This window comes from Ochlerotatus camptorhynchus, unplaced genomic scaffold, assembly GCF_037179485.1.
Source record: "Ochlerotatus camptorhynchus isolate MF236.1 unplaced genomic scaffold, CSIRO-AGI_Acam_v1.1 ptg000327l, whole genome shotgun sequence".
Classification (NCBI taxonomy): Eukaryota; Metazoa; Arthropoda; class Insecta; order Diptera; family Culicidae; genus Ochlerotatus; species Ochlerotatus camptorhynchus.
In genome coordinates this window covers 141,489-150,376 of record NW_027040815.1, presented here as the reverse complement: position 1 = coordinate 150,376, position 8,888 = coordinate 141,489, and the positions used below count along the sequence as shown (strand labels likewise).

The 8,888-nt window shown below is 37.6% G+C and overlaps 1 pseudogene; it reads right to left on the bottom strand.

Moving 5' to 3' along the window:
• Nucleotides 1-1,105: 1,105 nt before the first annotated feature.
• Nucleotides 1,106-4,031, bottom strand: LOC135708101 (uncharacterized; annotated as a pseudogene).
• Nucleotides 4,032-8,888: the final 4,857 nt, after the last annotated feature.

The window sequence follows — 8,888 nt, the reverse complement described above, 5'->3', positions numbered from 1 at the left end:
CACAGAAGGAAAAGCTTAACTCTAAACGGACACGAACTATAGGAAATTTCAGACAAGCTGCTGACGTAGTACGATGCATACGATCTTGAGGCAGAAAGGCGTCAAGGCGATTTCACAACGAAATTAAAGAAAAATCTACACTTGCTGTAAAGGTAGCGTTGATTAATATGAGGATGGAATTCAGAGCGAGAAGCAATTTCCGCATTTGCAGTGACTAATTCAATGATATGTATAATTTTAAAGAAAATTAAAGGGCTTAAGTTTTATCCATTTTATTTCTTTTTTCACGTACATCGGATGTTATATTGAACAAGTTGTTTTGTTTTATGTAACATTGTTTTATTAGTTCATGGCTTTCAATCCTCCTCATTAGCTAGGTCCATGTCATCATCGAACCCTACATTTTCTGCAACCTTCAACTTTCTTCCTCGGCCAGAAGGCGCCAAGGATTTAAGGAAAGCCTCAAAATACTATTTCTGGGTGACATATGGCAGCAGTCGGCGAAGGTCTTCTAATTTGGCCGTAGGTAGTTGAATAGGTACAGTTAATATTGGTTCTTGTTGTAGCTGTTGCAACGGAACGGATTTCAACGTGCATAGTTGAATCTGTTTGGGATTTACATCGCCAACATGATTTTTGAACGTGACGGTTCCAGGTGTCTCCGTAGAGCACGAGATCCTGGCTGTTTTGAATTTAAATGGTTCATAGTCCGTTGTCGTTTTAGGCAATGTGTACCTTTCACCTAGCGTAAGCCAATTAAGGAATTGCTTTTGTTCCATGTCTTTTACGATAATTGGAGTGGTTCGTTTGATCGAAGCAATAAACAAACTCCAATCACGTAGTGTTTCAATGTTGACATGCGTCTTCTTCTTTGCCCGTTCTATAGCCGAGTGGATTGTGTCACACTCCATGTGGCTATGGCCACTGGTCGTGAATTTATGATGAATAGTAAATTTTCTTCCTTCGATCGCCATCATTTCCACAAAATACGCCATCAGAAAAAGGATAGTGCGATTGTTATTTTGTAAAGCGCAACGATCACTGTACATAATAACCTGTTCAACACAAGCAGGTAATGCTTTTAAATAAGTCCACAAGCACGATCCTATTTCCCTGGATCCTCTTTTAGCACGGGTTTCATCCCATATGTAGCATATTGGAACATTTCCATCTGTTTGGATCTCAAAGATTGTCAGATTATATGTATATATCTGGCGACTATAAAAAGCGCGGCCACAAGTCAAGTACGGTGTAGCTAATTGCTTTTGCAAATCAAATGATATTGTTCGTACAGAAATATCTTCATTTGCCAGCAGTCTATCTTGTTTCTTCTCAGTATACAGTTCTTCTGCTTCTAACTGATGCGCTTCCTTCCTAGCTAGTATCTCTTCTCGTTTTTTAATGTCCTTTTCTACCTGTAACTCCACTCTGAGCATGTCACACGTGTTGCATGTATCGATCTTAGGCTTTCGAAATTTGATATTCAATGAATTAAAAGCCAGTCTATAAGTGTTATAGTGAACTGGAATAATGTTATCCAGGCCACGCTGATCCTGATAAAGTTCGTACATGCGATTGATCGTTAACTCTGAAGGTAAGTACAGGCATGAAGACTTTTCACGACTGTAGTGACTTTCCTCAGCTGGGAATGACCTTATATGCTTGAATATGTATTCAGCGTGTTCAGAGTCAATTTGTTTTCTCGAGTGATTTTTTTTTCGCATGTCATCTCTAGAAATCCCGGCACCCTTAACTAGCTTATCGGCAAGCACACGAACTTTCCTTTCCTTAATATCAAACGTAGACATAAACATACGTCTTCAAACTTTCACCGCACCTCCTACGCCTGGTAGCCTATAGATCCGGGACCGAGTACGCCGTGAAATCAAAACCTATGTATAGAAAAAAAACTGAGTATTGATTTGAATGTATGTTGACAGATATTTCCTTTCTAACCTATGGTAGAATCCATCAGCTAGAAAGGGACATCCTATCAAATGCAGTCATTCCGTTGATCAACTATTGAATAATTAAAGAGTATTTCCAGACCAAAACGCAACCCGATTGGACATTGAACGCAAGTCGATTATTTACAATTTGAATGACATTTTGCGTAAAAGTTGGCCAGGTTGCATTTTTCAATTGAATATGGTTTTTTTTCTCAAAAGTAATTTTTTTATATAAAAATGCAGAAATTTAAAGAAAAACCGATTTATCTGGCCAAAATTATATCTGACAGGAAATTGTAGGTACAGGAATCCCCCGAATAGAACGATGATGGGTGGTGCCGTCCACCTACCACTATTTATAAGCTGTCTTCTAACCAATCAAGCTGATTTTTTTTGTTTGGAGTTAGGGTTGATCCTAAGCTGGTCACCTACAAAAAATCAGTTCGATTTATAAGGAGACACTCGAGAAACAGCGGTGGGTGCATAAAACATAAAACGTTGATTTTCTCGAAAAAAGTGGTTCGTATACCCTTCTTCTTAAGAAGGGTAAAAAGCATCCTTGGGTTGTAGCGAATATATACGAAAGATTCATAAAAATTGAAAAGGGTCGAGGCAAAACCGATTTTTTTGCGTTTTAGGCTGGAAATTGTCTAAATTCATCGTTAAACAGGTGAACAATGGAAAATTTAGTAAGGTTGGCTTAGAAATTTTAGTAGGGTTATTATTGAGGTAATGATGCTTAATTTGATGTTTTTTACCTTAGGACGAACCGTGTTGATGACAGTTATGTGACTCGATAAGAACTGGTTTTGTCCTGATTGAGTCAGATCCAGGAGCGCTGCCAATAGTTTGTTTCGGACCAATTCAGGGAATTTGTCATAGCACCGCATCCTACAATTACATTGCGGTTGAACTCGCCTTGCTGCGACGACAGTTCCGTCTGTTCTTTGATATTGGAGTCCTTTTTCCTTAAGATTTTTGTTCCTCTTTCGCAAATTAGATTTGCTTTTCTTCGACTGAGGTTCTCCGCAATTCTCTTCAACGTTTTCATTTTTTTCGTCCTTTCCAGCAGATGAAGCATCAGTATCGGGGTCAGTCAAATTATCATTCTTGAATATTTCAAAATATTCATAGATTGATAAGTTATCCAATAATGTAGCATCGCCGTCGGGAAACCAATCTGGATCTTTATCGTTATCTGTGTCATCGTCTCTAAATTCAACATCGTCGAAATGAGCAGCGCGAAATGATGAACCGATCGAGGGATTAGCTAGAGCATCGACATTCAGTCCTGAATGTTCCAGGGATGTTTGATGCTTCCTGTTTAATGATGGTTCGTTGTTCTCTTTTGGCGGAAGTTGGCATGTAGGTGGAATCTGTCGTAGATCAAGCACCATTGGGGACCGTATCTGATCATCTGAACCCGTCGTGGTCGACCTTTTGACCACCAAGTCTAATGGCGCATCAGAGTGTGAATTTACATCCAACGAAAGGTTCAGTGCAAAAGTAGCATTAGCTAGTGGCGTGGAAGCTTGTACGCGCCGAAAAGATGGATGTTCATCCCACTGATCATCGATGAAGGATTCTGCAAAAGAAAAAAAATAAGAGTCATAAGTTTCGGTAATGTTTTTAGTGTTAATCATTCATACCGAATATGGGTTACACATTATGTTTTTTACTTCTTATGTAAAAAATCTGTGTGTGAATTGTATTTATTTACGGTATTTATTTTTAATCTACTTACCGAAGCTATCTCCTATTGATCTCAGCCGTCTTCGTTCGTGGATTGACGAATAATTTGAAATGTCTTTCAAAATGCCGCAATCAGTACCTGTGTGACTTAGGTTCGCCCACGGTCCTCGGATTAACTTTGATATTGAGCTTCCATGGCAAGCTGAATTACTTTCAAAGTTTTGAGCTGCGAGTAACGGTGAATGTTCCCCGGAAGTATTACGGTGGGCTGCAATGGGACAGTTACCTGCTAAAAATATTTATAAACATATTTACAATCATACAATAAATATTCAACCTACTATTCAGCTGTTTGTTTGGGTCACAATTAACCGGAACAGTGGCGTACATTTCAGAATGTGGTTTTCTTGATACAACCTTTCTTTGATTTTCATATGGCGGAGATGTGGCTTTCCAAACACTTCGTTCCGTTGAGTTAGATTTTTGGACGGAATTCGCACCAGGGAAACGAATCATTGCACGATTAGGTCGTGATGGAGTGTCAACAAAGCGAGCAGTGGTGACGTTTGAATCTATATTTTTTTGTTTAAGCGAGACATGCTGGGTCACATCCTCTTGTGGCACTGTCACGTGATTCCGTGGAGCGGAAAAACTGAACGCCGTTGAGCGATTCATCGAAAAGTCTGTCTGTCGCATTGCTAACTCTGAACGATTTCCGGAAGAGCCATGCTCGGTCTTAGTGGAGCGGTTGTGTGCTAATGGAAAAAAAATGAAAAATATTATCGTTTCAGTTGAAAACCGGAAAATCCCACACGCGCCAATTGAATTTAATAACGTTGGACATACACACAAAAAACAAAAATTGTATCAATAAAAATCATGCGTTTTCAAAATAAAAGTTTCCCAGCTTTGATAGTTTTAACCATGAAAGTTTTTAATACCTCGTTCACATTACAGCCTATATCACGTAATATAGGCTGTCTTGCAATGAGCACTCATACATAGAATTTCCAGTGAAAACTAGATGTATGAGTGCTCATTGCAAGGCAGCGTATATCACGTGATATACGCTGTAATGTGAACGGGGTATAAAACAAAAGTATTTGGTTTGGTTTGAAAGTGTATTTTTCACTTTTGACTTGTACTTTTAAAAGCGCATATTTTTAAAATGAAAATTGTTTAACTGTCAAAAATACCTTGTCATAGTAACGTTTTTGGCAGCACTGGCAGCATTTGCCGCTAAATTTAACCTTAACGTCAAAAGTCGCAAATCATGTTCCTTGTGTGGAATGAAACTGAAAATCAACATTAAATCCGCTGGATATTTCAGGCAATATTTTTACTATTGTCGGCGAGATTGTCGGTTACGGAATCCATTGTGACATCATTAGTTAAAATTGTAAGTATTTAATTATCAATGTTATTGTGTGAAGTTATTTAGATTTTTTTTTCAGACGATGAAATCTACCAATGAATAAATCCGAATCAACCCAAGAATCAACAGTCAGCCGAAAAAATCCACCTGCAACTTTGTGATATCGCAATACGATGACAACGATTTTCTACTCACTGAAAACCTGCGGATGATGTCTTCCGAAACCCAGCATAATTAATATATTTGTATTCATGTGGATAGTAGTAATAAATATAGTTGTAGTCCTTTTTTAATTTATGAAACATTTGTTACTATCGATTGAATAAATATTTATTAGAATTTAAAATGAAAATTAATATTGCAATGTTGAAAATGCTTGTATTTTAATTGAAAATATTTTTATTATAGATTCAAAACGGCACATGTTATTACACCTTTACCAAACTTTCATGACAAAAGTTTGATTTGATACAAAAATAATCCACTTTTAATTATAATACTATCATGTTTTTCATTTGACAGTTCTACAATTCGTTTTGAAAGTTTCAACTTTTAAAAGTAGCATGCGAGGAACTTTTGAATTGACAGTTAGCTGATTTTTGTTTTGAAAGCTAACCGCTTTCTACCAAAAAGAACCAATGCAAACTTTCAATTCTACCAATGGTATTTTTAATTTTAGCAACGGTTTTTCTTTGTGTGTAGTGCGCTATACTCGCACGATGATGCGCTATACAGCGCACTATGTCCGACGGTATGTTTAACGTATAGCACGAGGGTAAAATCGAAGGTCACGTGTGGTCTCGAAATTGCTTGCTTACCTTGCTCGAAACAATCCTCTAATAGAGGATCTTGGTTTTCAGAAGTAACGGTGCACTTTTCAGACATGCTACGTTGCTGATAATCATCGATCCACACCTTCTCAAAGCATCCCGTATCATAAGAAACCGATGGAACTGCCGAGGGAACTGCTTCCTGCTGGCTCACCGTTTCAGCCGCGGCTAGAATTAACACATTAACATTAGTGTTTTCTGAATCTTACTCATCGCAAACAAATATTATCTTTAGTACTCACCAAGAAGCAAATCAATTATGTGTAATGCCCCGTCAGACATTGCTAGTTGAACTATTCGATTTCGGAAATTAGAATTTCACGCGGAAACAGTAGAAAAATGCTTGACATTTTAGACGTTTGACTCGGATAAACACAAAGGACCGATGTAGAGATCTGCATTGTTTTGGTTTTTCTGATACTTCAGACGTTTGTCTTGATGAACATAGTCAAACGTCTTATGTATAACAGTGAAACATCTTTTTTTTTTTTTCTTTGGTTTTGTTTTTTCCGTCGATCTTGTTTTCCGTGCTGAGCACCAATGCTACCGACGTGCCAGGAAGGCAGCTCCCACACCTGGACCCTACCTATCGACCCATCAACTCATGAACCGGGGACCAACGGCTTTACTTCCCATCCGAAGGAAGGCGTGAACAGAGATGCTATGCCTCAGAACATCCCGGCGGCGCCGACTGGGATTGAACCCAGGCCTGCTGGGGTGAGAGGTAATCACGCTTACCACTACACCATCGGCGCCGTTAACAGTGAAACATCGTTAATGCTTATTTGGACTTCAGACGTTTTGTTAATTTAGAATTTTCTCAATTCAATTGACATTAATCTGAATGTGTGTGTGTGTGTGTGTGTATAATGTTCTTAGGTACAAATGTTACAATGTGCATTTATAAACTCAATTTGTTTACATTTGTTACTTAGGACCTTTTGAAAAGTTAGGCGAGAATTTCTTCGCCAGTTAGTCGTCTGTCACTTCGTTTGTGGTATAGAGTTCTCCAGATGCACAAAAGTGTGCGTGAGACCGCGCGCTACCTTTTTAAGTAGTTGTGATATCGCGATACCTTTTTGTTTCTTCTTCTTCTTCTTTATTTTTATGTATGGATGTTGGATTTTAGTGTTCGTGAGATTGCGCTTGGAGATCTCTATAGAGTTCTCCAGATGCAAAAAAGTGTGCGTGAGACCGCGCGTTACCTTTTTAAGTAGTTGTGATATCGCGATACCTTTTTGGTTCTTCTTCTTCTTCATTTTTATACATGAATGTTGGACTTCCCGCATAAACGCGAACCATAAATTGACCTTACCCAAAATGGTTAAAAATTGTTTATAATCCCTGCTAAACTTTAACTGAAATGGTTATGGAACTTTACATGAACGTTTAATGATAAAGTTTCAACCTTATGTATTATGGTTTTTTGGAACTGGACCTTACAAATAATGGGTTGTTAAGAACCATTACCATTCCAAATTCTTGTTTTCTCCATACATTTTCAGAAAGAGAACTATATAAGAACGTTTTTAGTTATGATTTGAGAACATTAATGGTAATGGTTATGGTAGTCAGTAAGGTCCATTAATGGTTTTGTATTATCGCTCAACTTTACGTGGAATATATCGTGAATTGGTAATCAGTAAATTACAGGCAACCAATTCGCGATATATTCCACATAAAGTTGATCGATGTTACAAAACCATTCGTGGACCTTACTGATTACCATAACCATTTAAAGTTCTCAAACTATAAGTTAAAAAGTTCTAATATAGTTCTCTTTCCGAAAATGTATGGAGAAAACAAGAATTTGGAACGGTAATGGTTCTTAAAAACCCATTATTTGTAAGGTCCAGTTCCAAAAAACCATAATACATAAGGTTGAAACTTTATCATTAAACGTTCATGTAAAGTTCCATAACCATTTCAGTTAAAGTTTAGCAGGGATTATAAACAATTTTTAACCATTTTGGGTAAGGTCAATTTATGGTTCGCGTTTATGCGGGTTTAGTGTTCGTGAGATTTCGCTTGGAGATCTCTATAGAGTTCTCCACATGCACAAAAGTGTGTGTGAGACCACGCGCTACCTTTTTAAGTATTTGTTATATCGCGATACCTGTTTGGTTCTTCTTCTTTTTGATTATTATATATGGATGTTGGATTTTAGTGTTCGTGAGATTGCGCTTGGAGATCGCTATTTCAAAACTCCCAAATTTGGGTAGAATCCACCCAGATCCGTCAAAACTGAACCTACCCAAAAATGGGTAAACTGTGTTGGGAGTGCACGGTGTTTCGCGAAAACCCATTAATGGGTATAAAAATACCCATTTCCGCTAAAAGTGCCCCTCCTCATTTAATGGGTAAACTATGGTTTACTCATAAATGGGTAAATGGGTGGTCTGTCAATAAATGGGTGTTTTTTCACCCATTTTCTTATATTGTGTTTACCGTAAAATGGGTGAAAAAATACCCATTTTTACAAATGGAGGATGCAAGCGCTCGTTGATGTAAAAATGTTTTTAAAACATTGACAATAAATGCAGGTGTTCCGCTCAAATTTTTCACGAAACATTATAATACAAATTATCCATTGTATTGACTTATCCATAAGCCTCTCCAACGTTTTGGATTCTAACATTTTCCGGAGATCGTTGCTGCGGACAGTAACTGTTTGCATCGAGGTTTGCATTCCCAATGAGCCGGTGACGGAAATGAGACGATAAAATTTCGAAGTGTTTTTTCACCCATTAATGGGTAAAAAATATACCCATTATTCAACCGTGAACTGATTCTTTAAATGGGTATTTTTTCACCCATTTTATGATTTCAAAATTCCCCCATTTTTTGACAGCTGCATACATGGTTTGAAAATGGGTATTTTTTTACCCATTAATGGGTATTCACGGTGTTTCGTGAATACCCATTAATGGGTAAAAAAATACCCATTTTCAAACCATGTATGCAGCTGTCAAAAAATGGGGGAATTTTGAAATCATAAAATGGGTGAAAAAATACCCATTTAAAGAATCAGTTCACGGTTGA